Genomic DNA, 19,137 nt, shown 5'->3' with positions numbered 1-19,137 from the left:
AAATGGCCATTAGACTGAATTTCGGGAGCACTAGGTCCAACAAACTAAGCATCATGCCTTCTGTCCTGCTACAAGTTGTTCCTATTGCTTATCATACTGTTAGCTAAACTAGATAAAGTGTGATGAAGTTGCTTTAAGCCTTTGCCAAATGAATGTCAAATTTGTTATAAATATATTGATTGTTTGTCCATAATCTGGCTGAAATGGGGCATATACACCAAAAAGTCCTTGGACATTTAAATTACACGTTAAAAGCGTTGAATGTCATCTCGTGAGATTATCAAGGCAGCATAAATCTGCAAATGTTACTGTATTTTTGGTATTTGTATTTTTTGGTGTCTTTTAAAGACCTGGTGTTTGGAGATATTTAGTGGATTGCATGGCCACTATTGCTTGTCAAAATATCCAATTGGTCTTCATTTTAAACAGTACATATGTTTTTTTTTATCATTCTAAAAATCCACTAGTGAAACTCCCTCTATACTTATATATACTGTTATATATTTAATAAAAAACTATAAAATTATTCTCACTTGGGCCATGATATGAACCTGCTGCATGATATTGTTTATTGCCTCAGTATTATTAGACAGTATTGTAATGTTAAAACATGTTCATTTTATATATCACTCATACTGACAACAGCAGACAGACACACGCCCACAGCAGCTTTAACATTAGTGACATTTAACATTAGCCAGACTGAGCACAGTTATCTGTGTCACAGTGCAGAACATCAATATTAATGATGGGAAACAGACAACTATGAACTCAACTGGCCATACACAAATACCCCAGAATAAAGGAAACCTGTCCTGTGTACATGGAATAGAAACTAGTCTAAAAGAAAATCCATGAGAGACAAATGAATAGAAAAGATTGTCACACACATTTACACTCAGACTGTGTCATAGTCAGAATGCAATGGCAGGTTGTCTTAATACCCAACTTTTAAAAAATCCCAGCATATTGTGATAATGATACAACATGTAATGCTGGTGTTGAAAGTAACATAAGCAAACAACAAACTACTGAATAAAAGAGGTAGGCTATAACATGGCATGTCATGGCATATGAAGCTGCCACAGTATGTGCAGGGGCAGAGAGTTTGTTTAAATCGAGCTGTGGATATGTCTGTGCAGTCATTAAATCACATCGTCATTCTGGGACAAACTACAGTCATCAGCCGCTATCTGTCTGCATTCACTTAGGGTCTATGGATCATGGGAGTAGCAGAATATAATTGTGACCTTGGACCAAAAATCCAGGCTTAAGTCGCTGGGGTATATTTGTAGCAATAGCCTAAAATATACTGTATGTATGTATAAAAATTATAGATTTTTTTATGCCAAAAATCATTAGAATATTAAGTAAAGGTTATGTACAATGAAGATATTTTGTAAATTTCCTACCGTAAATGTATTTAAAAATATTTGATTAGTAATATGCATTGCTAAGGACTTTATTTGGACCATTTTAAAGGTGATTTCCTCAATATTTAGATTTCTTTTGCACCCTAAGATTCCAGCTTCTCAAGTAGTATCTCAGCTAAATATTGTCCTATACTAACAAACCATACATCAATGGAAAGCTTATTTATTTATAAAAATAAAATACTCTTATGACTGTATTTGTGGTCCAGGTTCACAATTTTGAGTTCTCCTTTGTGTGTTGGTATATTAATGTAATAAAGTCACTGTTAGAGTGTAGGGTTGGAAGGTATTTTTTTTTTTTTTTTTTTTTTTTTACTCTGTATGTACTAGTCACACTTAATTTTAAGGTCCAATTCTTACTATTAACTAGCTAATAACTACAACCTTTCCTTGATAAACTCCTAATTTGCTGCTTTTAATAGTTAGTAAGGTAGTTGTAAAGTTTAGATATGTGGTAGGACTAAGGGATCTAAAATATGGTCATGCAGAATAAAACATTAATATGTGTTATTATTAATAAGTATTAATAAATGGGCAATATGATTTTAATATGCTATAAGTTCTTGTAATATGATGTTTTTATTAGGATCTAGTGATCTCTGTATTATCCTGTGGCTCCTGTCTTTGTTCATGTAGTTGCTCCAAACCCAAATATTCCTACTAGAAATACATCTGTGTTCCACATATTGTCAATGTAGGAAATCCATTGTTTCCTCCGTGTCATGTTTTGTGTTTGTATTTGTACTCCCGTAGTCTCCATGTGCTCGTTTGGGTTATTGTTGTCACCTGTGCGTTGATTGTCTCGCTCCAGCTGATCCTCATCTCCAATCAGCTACATATACTCACTCATCTCTCTGTCTGTTGTCAGATCCTCATTCATGTTTCAGCCATACAGTTGGATTACCGTCTCCCGTGTTCGTGTTCTGGATTATGTTCGTGTTGTCGTCTTCGTGTGAGTGTTCCGGACTGTTCCTGGTTTCATCCATTGACCGTCTTCACCTTCACCATCGACTTCACCATCCAGCACTTCTCACGCCACCGTAGACCTTCTTTTCCATTGCCTACATTCTGGACTCTGATATCAATAAACTTCTTCTGATTGCCTCCAATTGCTTCCTCCTCTTTTACTAGCCGTCACAGTAGGATCTGACCATCATGGAAGCAGCAGGCCATCGCTCCCCATCTCATCTGGAGGAATTTCTGCAAAGAGCCGTTGGTCGTATGGATCGCCAAGACAAGGCGATAGATGAGATGGGTCGAGCTTTCCAAGCAATGGTGACGAAGTTGTCCGAGCTCGCTCTCCAGGCTCAACATCAACAACAACCGCCACCCGCTGCGCCTCCCACGCCACCCACACCGCCGATCGTCTCTGGGGGGATTTCCCAGTCCGAACCACGCCTCCCCATCCCTGAGAAATATGCGGGTGAGCCAGAGTTTTGTCGATCATTTCTGTCTCATTGTTCTCTGCACTTCGCCCTGCAGCCCCGCACGTTTTACACCGAGGAAATGAAGGTGGCATTCGTCTTGTCACTACTGACGGGGAGGGCTGCCCTCTGGGGGACGGCGGTGTGGGAGAACCAAGACAGCTGCTGTGCCTCGTTCCACGCCCTTTCGGAGGAGATGAGACGGGTCTTCGACCGCTCCGTCGCCGGGAGGGAGGCGGCTAGACTTCTCATGGACCTACGTCAGGAAGACAGGTCCGTATCCGATTATTCTATTGAGTTCCGCACCCTGGCGGCGGAGTGTAAGTGGAACGAAGAGGCGCAGTGGGATCACTTCCTGCATGGGTTGGCTGACCGCATCCAACAGGAGATCCGCGCCGTTGAGCTCCCCACTTCTCTCAATGGCCTGATTGACCTCACCATCAGAGTAGACAACCGCCTCGACCAAGCCGCCAGACGGAGGGGGAGAGCAGTTCTCGCGACCAGACCGGAAGCTCAGCGTCAGCGCTCAGAGGTTGCGGTCAGCCCACCTGGAGATCTTGAACCCATGCAGGTGGGGCGAGCTCGGCTCTCCCGGGAGGAGAGGATCAGGCGGAGATCCCTGGGACTGTGTTTATACTGCGGCAGCCAAGAACATCACATCCAGCGCTGTCCGGTAAAAGACCAAGCCTGATAGTAAAACGGAGGCTACTATCGGGTGGGATCTCTGCCAGGAAGACCTCATCTACATCGACACTCCTTCCGGTGAGTCTACGGTGGTCCACCCACGCACTCGATCATCACGCTTTGTTGGATTCTGGGGCCGAGGGTAGTTTCATGGACTTTAAGTTTGCTAGTAAGCTCAACATTCCTCTCACCTCCCTCAAACACCCCATTGCACCTTTTGCACTCAACGGACACAGACTGCCAGTCATCACACAGACCACTTAACCTGTTTCTCTCATCACATCTGGCAACCATACGGAGGAGATTTCATTCTTCATCATGGACTCACCTCAATCTCCCATTGTTCTCGGCCACACCTGGCTCCAGAAACACAACCCCAGGATCGATTGGCGCCTCGGATCTGTGGTTAGCTGGAGCGAGGAGTGTCATTTGTCTTGTCTTTTGTCTGCTGGTGTTAATGTTTCTGAGTCTGTGTTTCAGGGGGAAGCAGTGGATTTGGCTAACGTGCCCGCGGAGTACCACGACCTGAAGGAGGTGTTCAGTAAGTCTCGTGCTGATTCTCTTCCTCCTCATCGTCCCTATGACTGTGCGATAGAGTTATTGCCAGGTACTTCTCCGCCTAAGGGAAAGTTATATTCTTTGTCTATTCGTGAGACGGCGGCCATGGAGAAATATATATCCAGTTCTCTAGCAACGGGGTTCATCCGCCCTTCTTCTTCTCCAGCGGGGGCGGGGTTCTTTTTTGTGGGAAAGAAAGATGGATCCTTGCGACCTTGCATTGCCTACCGAGGGCTGAACAACATAACGGTAAAGAATACCTATCCTTTGCCGCTTATGTCTTCAGCTTTTGAGAGGTTGCAGGGAGCGTCCGTTTTCACTAAATTGGACTTACGCAATGCTTATCATTTGGTCCGCATCAGGGAGGGGGATGAGTGGAAGACTGCCTTTAACACCCCTAGAGGCCATTTTGAGTACTGCGTGATGCCTTTCGGGCTAACGAACTCGCCGGCAGTCTTCCAAGCACTCGTTAATGACGTGTTGCGAGACATGGTCGATCTGTTCATATATGTTTCCCTGGATGACATATTGATTTTTTCTTCGTCTCTCCAGGAACACATGCAACACGTACGACGAGTGCTTCTGCGGTTGCTAGAGAATGGATTGTTTGTCAAGGCGGAGAAATGCGTTTTTCATGCACAGTCTGTTTCTTTTCTAGGACACATCATTTCGACTGAGGGTGTTCGCATGGATCCTGAGAAAGTTAAGGCTGTGGTAAATTGGCCATCCCCAGAGTCTCGCAAGGCCCTGCAGAGATTTCTGGGGTTCGCCAATTTTTACCTGCGTTTCTTTCGCAATTTCAGCCAACTAGCCGCTCCTCTGACCGCCTTGACCTCCCCTAGTTTGACGTTCAGGTGGTCAGACGCAGCCGAGGCTGCGTTTGCCAAACTGAGAAGCTGCTTTTTTTCAGCTCCCATTCTCGTCACTCCTGATCGCTCACGTCAATTCATAGTGGAGGTCGACCCGTCAGAGGTGGGGGTAGGAGCAGTGTTGTCCCAACGCGCATCCTCAGACGGAAAGGTGCATCATTGCGCGTATTATTCTCACCGTTTATCTCCTGCGGAAGTTAATTATGACATTGGCAATCGAGAGTTGTTGGCAGTCAAACTTGCACTGGAAGAATGGCTTCACTGGCTTGAAGGGTCGGGTGTACCTTTCATTGTATGGACGGACCATAAGAATCTCGAATACATTAGAACCGCCAAAAGACTTAACTCCAGGCAGGCTCGGTGGGCATTGTTTTTCGGTCGTTTCGATTTTACACTTTCTTACCGGCCGGGTTCCAAAAACATCAAACCCGATGCTTTATCCCGTCTTTTTGAGCGTTCCGATCGTACTGCTACTCCCGAGCCCATTTTACCGGGGACCATCATTATCTCCGCGCTCAGATGGGAGGTCGAATCGAAGGTGTTGACTGCCTTAGAAGGGGTAACGCCCCCGGCTCGTTGCCCACCGAACCGATTGTTTGTGCCGGAGGGGTTACGGTCAGACGTTCTCCAGTGGGGTCATTGTTCCAGTGTTGCTTGTCACCCAGGGGTTAGTAGAACTAGGTTTCTAGTCAAGCAACGATTTTGGTGGCCTGGTATGGCTCTTGACGTCCACGACTTCGTCTTGGCTTGTTCAGTTTGCGCTATTGGTAAGACTTCCAATCAACCTCCAGATGGGTTACTCTTACCGCTGTCTGTCCCTTCGAGACCCTGGTCTCACATTTCGCTAGATTTCATTACCGCCCTCCCGCCCTCTAAGGGCAATACGGTGATTTTAACCGTAGTGGACCGGTTCTCGAAGGCGACTCATTTTATTCCCTTGCCCAAATTACCATCAGCCAAGGAAACAGCGGTAGCTGTCATTGACCACGTCTTCCGTATACATGGCCTTCCGACAGACGTGGTTTCTGACAGGGGTCCCCAATTTGTGTCCAAATTTTGGCGAGAGTTTTGTAAATTGTTAGGAGCGACTGTTAGTCTTTCTTCCGGGTTCCATCCCCAGAGCAATGGTCAAACCGAGCGAGCCAATCAGGATGTCGAAAGGGTTTTGCGATGTTTGGCTTCCAATAATCCTTCGTCCTGGTGTCAGCAACTCTCAATTGTGGAGTACGCACACAATTCTTTGCCAGTGTCATCTACGGGCATGTCTCCATTTAAGTGTAGTTTAGGGTACCAACCACCTAATTTTGTCAGTACGGAATCCGAGGTTTCGGTCCCCTCCGCACACGCACTAGTCCAGAGGTGTCACCGCACCTGGACCAGAGCTCGCTCATTCATGTTTCAGCCATTTTTTGTGAGAATCTCTTCAAATTATCAGAATCATCAAAACATTGGTACTGTAAATACTGAGAACTGTATATTTAAACATGGAAACACACTTTTGTCAATAATAATAAAAAATGAATAGCAATTATAAACATTGGACTCTAAGTCCAGTTTAAATAAAAGTTGCATAATTATAGTATTATGTCATTAATAGGCTGATGAATTGATGTTACAGAATGCATGAGCAATATTGAACATTAAAGAGCACAAATAGTTAATTATCTTACATCATGCTTGGCTCAGATCTAAATGATACCTAGCATACAAATATGTAATGGAACATTATGAATATTATTGTGGGTGTAAAAACATCCCAGAAAGTTTTGACATCAGCAAAAATCTCACTAGTTTTCCACAAGTAATTATGACATTGTGATGTTCATGTGCACTCATTTCCTTAACGTGATCACTGATGTGATTACACTTGCTTTTCTAATGTAAAAAAAATTAACATTTGTGAATGCTAAGTGAATGCTAGGTGGTTTCATCAGTATAAAATGTTAATAAATATCAACGCTGCTGTGGAATGCAGGTGTGGAAACCTAACTGCCACCTCCTATTTTAGAGCTGGTGTGGGATATTCCATTGGCTGTAATCTTCCTTTATGAGGTAATGGCATGCAGCGTTATGCCCTCTTGATAAGCCGATAAGATGGAGACAAACCGTAGTGGGTAAAAAACCACTTTGATCCTCTCCAATACTCCAAAGATGAAAAATATTGATAAGGTTGAAAATAGCTTTGGTTTTGGCTGCAGTTAGGATCTATTGTTACCATGTTATTGTAACAAAACCTTGGTTAATTTGTGGTTACCATGGTAGATTTGTAGTAAAACCATGGTTAATTTTTGTAAGGGCTGAGCTTGAGTTCTTTACAAACAAGACCCATTACTTGAATATCAACTAAATGTTTTCTCTCCAATACAGTAGAAAGAATTGTTTGAGTAATGTTTTTAATTGAATTATATAAAAAGTGTAGTTGAGGATGTTAACTGTGACAGAATGATTGATTGGCTGGTTTACATGGACAAAATGGAAGTTATTATGTGTCAGAGCACCATTTTAAAATGTGTGTCCCAAAAGCTTGCCTTGTCTTCTGCTTTACACGCAAAAGTATCTACTTTTATTCTCAAAAAGAGAAACTCTCACTTTATTTTAAGGTCCAGGTCTCACCATTAACTAACTATTAACTACAACTTTTGCCTCAATAAATGCCTAATTACTGTTAATTAATAGTTTAACGTTTCATCTTTACGTTTGCAGATTGCACTACCCGGAATGCAAATGTTTGCAAATTATTATTTGTTTTCTTTTATGAATAGTTCCCATTATGATTATTTGAATTGGAATTGTGCCAGGGATTGGTTTTAATTGATTTAATTCACACTTTTTAACAGATTAAGGAAAACAGATGTGTTTTAAAAATAAGTTCAAGAGGATGTCATATTTTTAATTCAGTGAAAGCACTGAATATATGCTGCTATACTGATAACAAAAAAACCCCCAAAAAACATGCAAAACAGAGCACGAAATACTCTGTATCTAGCCAAATGTCACTGTCCCTTTTCACAGAGACAATGCTTGATAAAACAGTACTCAGGATTGGAGATAGGTTCTTGATAATTATTTGAGCAGGGTTTCCAACCACAACCCCTCCAAGGTTTTTCCAGCAGGAGTCTGAAGCTTCTGTTACTCAGAGCTTTTTCTAACATTTGGCCATTCTACAGTGACAGTAAAATCTGCACATCAAACAAATATCTGGTGGGGTTGCGTTACCATAGAAAAAAGCAGATCAGATCATGGACAAGAGGAATTTGTGTGGGTAGATGTGTTAAAGACTGTAATCTCCAATGCAGATTTCTGGAGAGCTTTTTGAAAATAATACTACTTTAGCCTATGTTGCTTCAAGCTTTCAACACTTGCATTGTTTTCTATCAAACCATCTTCTGCTGTTTTGCTGCATAAATACTAACTAGTTGTACAGCTATTCTTACGTTACAAAGCACAGGACAGAAAGCAACAAAACAGGTAGCCTGAGAGCCATCTACCTAGATAGCATTTTAAGGTTTATTTTGCCCATTTTACGTTTCTTCTTATTTGCCATGTGATGCAAAGCCTAGCAACATCTCAGGCTCTTCTAATCACCGTTGCAGATGTTGTTCTGTGTGTTCAGAGGACCACCAGGACAAGACCACAGGAAACAGATGATTCTTCTGCACAATCTGACTTTGCTGCAGCCTGGAATTGAACTACTGGTTTCGTCTGGTCAGAGGAGAACATTGCGGTTGAAATACTGATGGCAGATGGACTATTCTGACGATTGTTTTCATACTTTACTGGAACTTGACAGTGTAACTTACTTGGCAGTCTATGGGACAGTCTCAAGCCTTCCATTGTCATGGGTCATGGTGCCTTCTTGCTCCCTCTGCTGTGTGTGTCATGTCTTTTTTCGTCAGCTTGTGATCACTGGTTGCCTTTACCCCACCTGTTGCTGATTTCCTTTACATGGTATTCTCCTGGGTCGACATCTGGAGATCTCTCTCCAGCTTAACAAGCTGGTTGAACAGTTGGATCAGCTATACACTAGCCCTCCAGTGGCTCCTACGGTAACCCCTCCTCCCAACCCCGTTGGATCTAGTAACCATTGCACTGAACCATGGCTCAATCCTCCTGCTCCTTACACGGGTGAGCCTAAAACTTGTCGCTCCTTTTTGTCCCAATGCTCCCTGACTTTCTGGCTGCAGCCTTCCTGTTTTCCTACTGAGCAGTCCAAGGTAGCTTTTACCATCACGCTCTTGGTGGGTCTAGCGAGAGAGTGCAGAATGGCTATGTGGGATAATGAGCACAACTGCTGCTGTTCCTCCTTTGAGAGTTTCTCGAAAGAACTTTGCAAAGTGTTTGATCGCTCGGCTCAGGGAACTGAAGTGGCACAAGCCCTATCACTAAAACTGTAAGGAGATGGCTTAGTGTCCAGTAACTTGATCAAGTTTTGCACAATCACAGCATCCTGTGGCTGGAATCACAAGGCTTTTTGGGATCACTTTCTCCATGGTCTGGCCGAGCACGTCAAGGATGAGATTTATTCCCTTGAATTACCCTTGAGCCTGGACAGACTCATTGACTGGAGAAGTGGTGCGACTGGTTGGTGAGGGGGTTGCTTTTATTGTTTGGACTGACCGGTTTTGGTGGCTGTTCATAGTGTGGGATGCTCATCAGTTCGTATCAGCCTGTCCAGTTTGTGTAATACCATAATACCTTTCACCAGTACCTGGTAGACTGGGAGGGTTATGGTCCAGAGGATAGATGCTGGGTTCCAGCTCGTGACATTCTGGATCGCGGTCTCATCAACCAGTTTCACCGGCGTGAATCCTCAGGGGATGCCAGGAGGCATCCCTGATGAGAGGGGTATTGTCACAGGTCAGGGTGCACCCTGGCTCCCTGTGTGTCTGTGTGTCATGTCTTTTTTTGGCAGCTTGTGATCAGTGCAATCAGTGCTGATCTGGCGGTGGGGCTGCGCTAATCACTGGTTGCCTCTACCTCACCTGGCTAATTACCACTTTCCTATATATTCCTCTTCCATCCAGTCCTTGTTGTGAGTAGATTGTTTTGGTGTTCTATGTGTTTCATGTCCTGTGTGTTGGTTGTTTCATTCTATGGTGTTACACTCAACTCTGTCTTCCCTGCTCCCAGGATGCATAGAGAGAAGGGCCGACCCTCTCTGCTTTACTCAACTCTCAGGTTGTTTGTCCTGTGTGAGCGCCTAGTCTAGGGCAGTCTTTTATTCCTTGGTCTGCATCTAATTGCAGACTGAAGTTGGAGTACCCCCAGAGACTGGCTTGCTACTTTTGGATAATAAACCTTCTTTGCAATTAATCCTCTGTCCTCATCAACCTGTCATATCGGTTTTCATCCAAAATATCTTAAATTATGTTCCAAAGATGAACAAAGCTTTTATAGGTTTGGAACAACATGGGGGCAAGTGATTAATGACACAATTTTCAATTTGGGGTGGAGTATCCCTTTAAAACAATTATTTCCACTGAGCTAATAGGGTCATTTAAGTTTTGAATTTAGTTTAGTGAATTTGTCTCTCTCTTATTAGCTGATACAAAGTTTTTATCAACATCTAGAGATGGTTGTGTGTGAAAATCCCAGTAGATCAGCAGTTTTTGAAATACTCAGACCAGCCCGTCTGGCACCAACAACTATTCCACGTTCAAAGTCCCTTTAATCCCCTTTCTTCCCCATTCTGATTCTCAGTTTGTAGGTAAGCAAGTCTTCTTCACCACATCTAGATGCCTTAATGCATTGAGTTGCTGCCACTTGATTGGCTGATTAGCAGTTTGTGTTACCAAGTAATTTATTTATCAAGCAATTTTTTTTTATCTTATCATGTAGAGTCACTGTAAGAAAGCCATTGCTATAGTTTGTCTTTCTGAAGAGAAAGTTAAATGTTTAAGCAGCCTAACATGTCAACGTCTGACTCAATAAAGTGTTTGAGTTTGGGGTGGAACTAGCCATTTGCCAGATGACAGATGGAAGCTTAATTAGTTTTTGGGAAACCTGTTTCTCATGCTTATTATTTTTGCAATTTTGTTCCACTAGCATTACAGAACTAACAGATTTACCTTTAACTGAAGCCAAGAGGAAAATTACAATGATGCAAAGTTAGGCATTTGAGAAACAATGTCATATTTAATAATAATGATAGACAAAGAGCTGATGATTTTTAAAGATGAACATTGGCATTAGACTTACTCTATCCAGGTCTAAAAATATTATGATACATATAGGTAATTTAGCAATGGCAGTGCAAAGTGAGCCAAATGTTGTGGGGTTAATTGAGTCAGCATTTTAACTTACCATAAGGCACTGTAGTTAAAGGGTTAGTTCACCAAAAATGTACAATTAGACTGTGTTTTACTCAACCCCATGCTCTTCTTTCAGAAAAATCCAGTCAGAGTTATATAAAAAATAGTCTTTGATCTTTCAAGTTCTACCATTGCAGTCAGCAGGTGTTGCATTCCTTCAGTCCAAAACAAGTGAAATAAAATCACCTTTCCATAAAAAAAAGTGTCTCACACAGCTCCGGGGATTGAACAAAGGCCTCCTGTAGTGACTCAATGTCTTTTTGTAAGAACAATATCCATATTCAAAACATATTAATGACTTGAATCTAGCTTGCGCTCACTGTTGTAAATTGAAGCAATTCTGAGCGGAAGACATATGAGGTCAGCTTTGCACATGGACAGCTAAGAAATGACGCACGTGGAAATGCAGCGGAGAGATAACAAAATAACGGTCAAGAATTAGAAGTAAAAAACAAGGATTTGTAAAGAAGAATGTCGGAGGATGTAAGGAGATGCAAGGTGCCAAGAGGAGACTGGTTTTTCTTTGCTAAAGTAAGGAAACTTTGCTTCTTTTGATCTTGTAAACAAACATTAGTTTTTCATGAGATTCACATGCGCAACGCTGACCTCCATACGTCATGCTCCCGGAACTGCTTCTGTGTAGAACTGTTGGTGCAAGCTTGATTAAAGTGATTATTATTGTTTTGAATATGGATATTTTTCTTACAAAAATGCATAGAGTCACTACAGGAGGCATTTGTTCACCCCCTGGAGCCATATGAGACACTTTTTTTATGGAAGGGCACTTTTTATTTAACTTCTTTGGGATTGAAGGAATGGTAGAGCTTGAAAGATCAAAGACAATTTTAATATAAATCTGACTGGATTCGTTTGAAAGAAGAAAGTCATATACACATAGGAAGCCTCGGGGGTGAGTAAAACACAGCCTAATTTTCATGTTTGGGCGAACAAATAATTTAAGTTAAATCTCAGAATTATAAACTGATGTTATAATGTGATATTACTAGTTTAGTTTATCATATACATATTATTTAAAGTTTATTTGATAGGAACAGTGTACAAGTGCACCAAATCCTTCTCTGATAAGAATCAGAAAATGCTTATCACATTACAAACAGATATATCTTTCCACCTGTAGTCACTAATGGCCAACAAACTCTCTGTTTAGTCTGGAAGGCTACTTCGGTGTTCAACATATTGTTTCAGAAATGCAAACAATTAAATATTGAAATTTAAACCTAATTTGCTTGGTTTTATGTTGTTAAAGTTACCTTTATGAAAATAAATAAGAATGTTAGAATGTAAGAGGAAAATATTAAATTAGTTATTTATTTCACATGGGTTTAAATCAGATTTGGTCAGATGGTCATTTCAGATGGTGCATCTTACCCACTGACTTAACTTGGGTCAATTTACCCCTAACCTTGAGCCATGGGGACACTTTTTTAATAAGACGCTTTATTATTAGAACCCTTTGTCATAGATTCATTCTGATAATTTACAATTATATGAATACTTTCATTAGGATATAATTATATAGGATAGATACTTTCATTGTACCTCTGCATCTTGAGAACCACATAAGTAAAAAATGGGTAATCTTACCCCACTCTCTCCTATAAGTATTAGACATTTTATTTAATATTTTAAAGCATAACTCTATATTATATACTAATAAACAACTCATTTAGAGCATTTATATTATTTTTAAACTATTTATAGGCCTACTATTAATATGGTTTTGATAAAATATGTTATGGATTACTGATATCAAGAAAAGTGATAATGTGGAATATAGACTACTTAATTACAAGAATTAAAGTGTGACAAACTAAATCTAATAAATATTCTATATGATTATTTACCTGCTGGCTTGCTGGAGCTTTGAATTCATGTTTGCAATGTTGAACTTCCTTTAGCAGCTTCCTTTTTCTCTTTCTCTCAAGTGTGCCAACAACAGCAGATTTTGTTATTTATGTTATCTGATCGGGTATAATAATCTGATTAGACTGTTGTAATCACTTTTTTATTACTTTACCGAAAGAAATACAAAAACAAACTACCAAACAACTAATTCAGCGAATTTTCCACTAACTGTAATGTGGATTATAATGCATCTACCTGATAAGGAAAGAGCTTCGAGAACTGGGGAGAACTCTTTGGTGTAGCGGTAACAATGCTTTGAGCTCAGGTGTGGGTGGGGGGTGGTGAGAGAGGCGCACCTCTGCCGATGTGGGCCAAGGGGGAGTGGCTCTAGCCACTGGGCCACCCCCCTGTGCATGGCCCTGTCACATGACAACATTTTCAAAACGACTGGCTTTTACTCATATCTGCAAAAACGTCCAAAAACACTGCAATAGGTATGTTAGGTATGGCGCTGTCACCTTGTTAGTAAACAGTACCTGTAACAGTCTCCGCTGTTGGTTGTAATATTGGTGAAGTAAATCCACACTTTGCTGAAGAAGATTTAGCAAACACTTGAGCAGCAACAACATTACCATGTATTCCCCCATGGCTATGAATGGCTCGCGCTTGCCTTTAAAATCATCACATACTGTGCATGTCTACATACCTAACACATACTATGCATGTGCATGACGTCATCGTTTTCAAAGATTCTCGTTTTGGGTTTTTACACAGAAACGAGAACAGTGTCATTTTCAAAAACTGGCACTTTGAGTCCCATTTTCAAAAATATGTGTTTTCATTCCCCAAAAACGCTGTTGTTGTGTAAACGAACAGGCAAAACAAATAAAAAGTTTCCCATTTTTGGCTAAAAATGATGTTGTGTAAACGGCCCCTTAAATTGAAAGAGTAAATGAAAATCAACCATTGGTCACATGACACTGTTTGTTTATTATTAAAAGGGCCAATTGACACCTGCAGTGGTCAGGGCTCAGGTGGGGGAGGGTTCATAGTTCATATGGTCCCTTTATCATAAAACTGGTCTGGTGATGGTCTCGGTCTCAGTCAACTGACCCACAGTCTGTTCACTGACTGCTTGCTAATCATAAAACTGGAAAGCACTTATGAACATCACAAGCTCCAGTCAGACTGTTATGCAGCATTTTGGCATCAAGTTCCACAGGTTTACTTTGTATGATCTCTAAACAACATGTAAAAAACAAACTGAAGTTGGTCCTTTTCTGTATCAGAAATTATAGTGTTTCTATACTCCAAACTCAGATTTGGAAGATGGCAGAGGGGTGTCTTGTGCATATTTCATGTTTGTGGACTCTTTCACAATCATTATGACATACAGCAATGTTTGTGCATTCTATGCTCATGTGCGTATATATATATATATATATATATATATATATATATATATATATATATATATATATATATATATATATATATATATATATATATAAACAGACAATCCACAGCTGACACTAAATTTGGATAAATTGTGCGTAAAGGAAGTCCAAGTCCTCACCTCCTGATGTGGCAAGCATCTAGCTGCTCCTGTAAGACCGACGCTCTCTTCTGCAGGAAGCTGACCTGCAGATAAACACACCTCAAGTTTAGTGGTACGTTTATCAAATTAGGAATCACTTTACGTGCTAGGTTTTACCACTTTGAGAAACCAATACATTTTTCTTGCACTGATTTGAAGTACAACAAAATAATTTACATGTGCAATCATTTCTAGAGCATTATAGGCAAAACTCATAGTTCTTTGGGAAAGAGTATCATCTCAACATTAATATATATGAGGCCCATAGGATCTGAACTGTAAGCCCACAACTGCCAGACCAGATTACTGTACTCTGCTTTTAAAGGGCTTGTGTCATGAGAAATTCATTTGTCCTTGATATTTAGAAATAACAGACTTCAATATGCTATTAAAACATACTGTAACTTTCAGAACTCAGAATGTCCTTCCAGCCTTTAAAAGAGCATTTACTAAAACAAAGCAGCAAAATTGGCTCAATCAGAACTTTCACAACTGTTTGACCTCAATCAAATGAATAAATTAATACATCACTGACACCCACTGGGACTTTAGAAACTTTATCTGCCCACTCCCAATAAGTGGGAAAATACACGATTTATGTGACCCTATTAATGTCTAGCAATTCCTTTTACCATGTGCTATTGTGTAACAATAGCAAGTAGAAAAATCATTGCATCAACCTCAGATCCGCTGTGACTAAAAGTGATTCTTTATGAAAATATATTCTCGTAAAGAAATACATTTGGTTAAATAAGGCTTTTTGAAAATTAGTATGAGCCTGAATTGTTTTATTTATTTATTTTTATTTATTTATTTATTTATTTTTTTTACATTGTTGTGCGACGATTTTCCAAGAAACCAAAATACACGAAGCAAACCTCAAAGCAAATCTATTGTTACCAGCCATTCAATGCATGCCTCTGACTCTGAAAAGAATGACTATGGTTAGATTCCTGAATGGCCACTGGTTTTGTTAAAATAATGCACAGCTATGTGAAATTCTCGAAATATTCAAGGACAGAGGAGGCCACGCTGTTCACCAATTACAATGCATAAACATATCAGATCACAGAGCAGTGGCTGCGATTCCGAAAGAATCTAGTCAGAGCTATTCAGAGGCGTGCGCCAGGTCTTTGAACTGTGATCTAGAAATGTTGTCTGAGGGGCCCAGGGCCATGCCTGACAAAAGGGGGCTATTGTTTAGATTTGAAATATAAAAAAAAATGCTCTTGCCACAGACTTGTGTAGAACAAGGCTGACTGCAACTAATAAGACCCTGGCCGGAGCCCCTTGAAGCCTGTTTTAATGTGGTTGGCGGGTGTAATTGCACATAAGGAGATGAACTGGACCAGAGACTTCAAAGCCCTGTGGCCAAATTAGATCCATGTCTATGGAGGAACTTGCAACACTTGTTACCCCCTCCCCTTCTCAATAAATCAAATGAACAAGAGCTATTGGAGTTCAAAGACATGAGGTCTGACAGATCGGCATTATAAACTGAGGGACAGGAAGCTGCGATGGCATACAAGACACCAAATGTTGGGGTACTGAAATTAAGTGGCCTGATCACATGCAGGACTTCATACGAGGTGTTGAAACCCTAGACTGGGGTTGTTCCAGTTTTTGTGTAAAGTGCTTCCATACATCAACATCTTATGCCTTTTAAGAGTTGCTTTGGAGGCTATAAATCTAATGATAAAGAAACAATAAAAAGCATTGCCATTTTTACAATGCAGCTCACTGGCAATATGTGAATTCTGGCTAGATTTCTGCAAAACCTGAAATTGGTTGTTCCAGTTACATCCACTACACTTTTCAGGTGACGCCCACAATAAGCAGCAATCTCCTTTGCAGATGTGGCTTTAATAAAAAGACCAGTGTAATGTGCCTGTGGGTGCATTTTTACAAAATAATTCTGAGTTGCTTGCACCATGTTTCATGTTAAATCTTCTGCCACTGAATAGCATGTTCATTTTTCTCCAATGCATGTTAATGGTTAATGCAAGTATTATGGCAATTCAGAAATGAAATTCTAAAGTGCTAATGCTTCATCACATTTAAAATTAACATACTACCTACATGAAAAATGGTATATGTGAGGATTTCCCGTCAGGATTTAGACCGTATCATAGTACTGAGACTGCTCTCCTTAGAGTTACAAATGATCTGCTCTTATCATCTGATCGTGGGTGTATCTCTCTATTAGTTTTATTGGATCTTAGTGCTGCGTTTGACACAATTAACCACAGCATTCTTTTGCATGGATTTGAACACTTTGTTGGCATCAGTGGAAGTGCATTAGCATGGTATAAATCATACATATATGACTGCCATCAGTTCGTAGCAGTGAATGAAGATGTATCATATCGATCACAAGTGCAGTATGGAGTACCTCAAGGCTCAGTACTAGGGCCGCCACTCTTCACGCTTTATATGTTACCCTTGGGAGACATGGTGTTAGCTTTCACTGTTATGCTGATGATACTCAGCTCTATATTTCCTCGCGGCCCAGTGAAACACACCAATTTGAAAAACGAATGGAACGCATAGTCAATATAAAAATTGGATGACGAGTAATTTCTTACTGCTAAATTCAGAAAAAACAGAAGTGTTAATTATAGGGCCTAAAAACTCTGCTTGTAATAACCTAGAACACTGTCTAAGACTTGATGGTTGCTCTGTCAATTCTTCGTCATCAGTTAGGAACCTAGGTGTGCTACTTGATCGCAATCTTTCCTTAGAAAGCCACGTTTCTAGCATTTGTAAAACTGCATTTTTCCATCTCAAAAATATATCTAAATTACGGCCTATGCTCTCAATGTCAAATGCAGAAATGTTAATCCATGCATTTATGACTTCAAGGTTAGACTATTGTAATGTTTTATTGGGTGGTTGTTCTGCACGCTTAGTAAACAAACTACAGCTAGTCCAAAATGCAGCAGCAAGAGTTCTTACTAGAACCAGGAAGTATGACCATATTAGCCCGGTCCTGTCCACACTGCACTGGCTCCCTATCAAACATCGTATAGATTTTAAAATATTGCTTATTACTTATAAAGCCCTGAATGGTTTAGCACCTCAGTATTTGAATGAGCTCCTTTTACATTATACTCCTCTACGTCCGCTACGTTCTCAAAACTCAGGCAATTTCATAATACCTAGAATATTAAAATCAACTGCGGGCGGCAGATCCTTTTCCTATTTGGTGCCTAAACTCTGGAATAACCTACCTAACATTGTTCGGGAGGCAGACACACTCTTGCAGTTTAAATCTAGATTAAAGACCCATCTCTTTAACCTGGCTTACACATAACATCTTAATATGCTTTTAATATCCAAATCCGTTAAAGGATTTTTAAGCTGCATTAATTAGGTAAACCGAAACCGGAAACACTTCACATAACACCGTACCTTCTACATCATTAGAAGAATGGCATCTACGCTAATATTTGTCTGTTTCTCTCTTGTTCCGAGGACACCGTGGCCACCAGATCCAGTCTGTATCCAGATCAGAGGGTCACTGCAGTCGCCCGGATCCAGTACGTATCCAGACCAGATGGTGGATCAGCACCTAGAAAGGACCTCTACATCCCTGAAAGGCAGCGGAGACAGGACAACTAGAGCCCCAGATACAGATCCCCTGTAAAGACCTTGTCTCAGAGGACCACCAGGACAAGACCACAGGAAACAGATGATTCTTCTGCACAATCTGACTTTGCTGCAGCCTGGAATTGAACTACTGGTTTCATCTGGTCAGAGGAGAACTGCCCCCCCAACTAAGACTGGTTTCTCCCAAGGTTTTTTTCTCCATTCTGTCACCGATGGAGTTTCGGTTCCTTGCCGGTGTCGCCTCTGGCTTGCTTAGTTGGGGTCACTTCATCTACAATGATATCATTGACTTGATCGTAAATAAATGCACAGACACTATTTAAACTGAACAGAGCAATTGTGCCATTTTAGCAGTATTGTGACTTGTGTTTTACTCGTACCCCAGCATTCCACATTGTAAGAGTAATATTTATAAGGTTATTATATCGGAAATTCCATACACATGGAGTTGGTTATGTGATGCAAATGGCAAAATGTATCAGTTTACAAACCATGTACTACAGTAAAAGCGATTAGTGGTCATAAAATAGTATTGTGCAAGGAACCACAGGAAAATATGTTTTTATGAATCAATAATCTGCCCCTGTAATCATCATCATTTGTGTGAAAAGGAAACACATTGGTGGTTTTTACTGCCTCTAGTGTTCATTTCAGCTGGAAAGTGCGTTAAAATGTACTGTCTGTATGGGTACAGTTTTGCAGTTTCACAGAAATGTAACCAGAGCCATGTATTTACAATGAGCCTGGGTTGTTGTTTTTTTCAGCGACTTATGTTTTTAGTGTGTG

The 19,137-nt window shown here is 40.6% G+C and overlaps 1 pseudogene; it reads right to left on the bottom strand.

Moving 5' to 3' along the window:
* LOC113054528 (centrosomal protein of 112 kDa-like) overlaps positions 1-19,137 on the bottom strand; it is a 160,583-nt pseudogene that overhangs the window by 7,226 nt on the left and 134,220 nt on the right.

The sequence above is a fragment of the Carassius auratus genome, chromosome 3 (assembly GCF_003368295.1).
Source record: "Carassius auratus strain Wakin chromosome 3, ASM336829v1, whole genome shotgun sequence".
Classification (NCBI taxonomy): Eukaryota; Metazoa; Chordata; class Actinopteri; order Cypriniformes; family Cyprinidae; genus Carassius; species Carassius auratus.
Note: the sequence above shows the minus strand (reverse complement) of the source record. Positions and strands in the feature narration are given on the sequence as shown.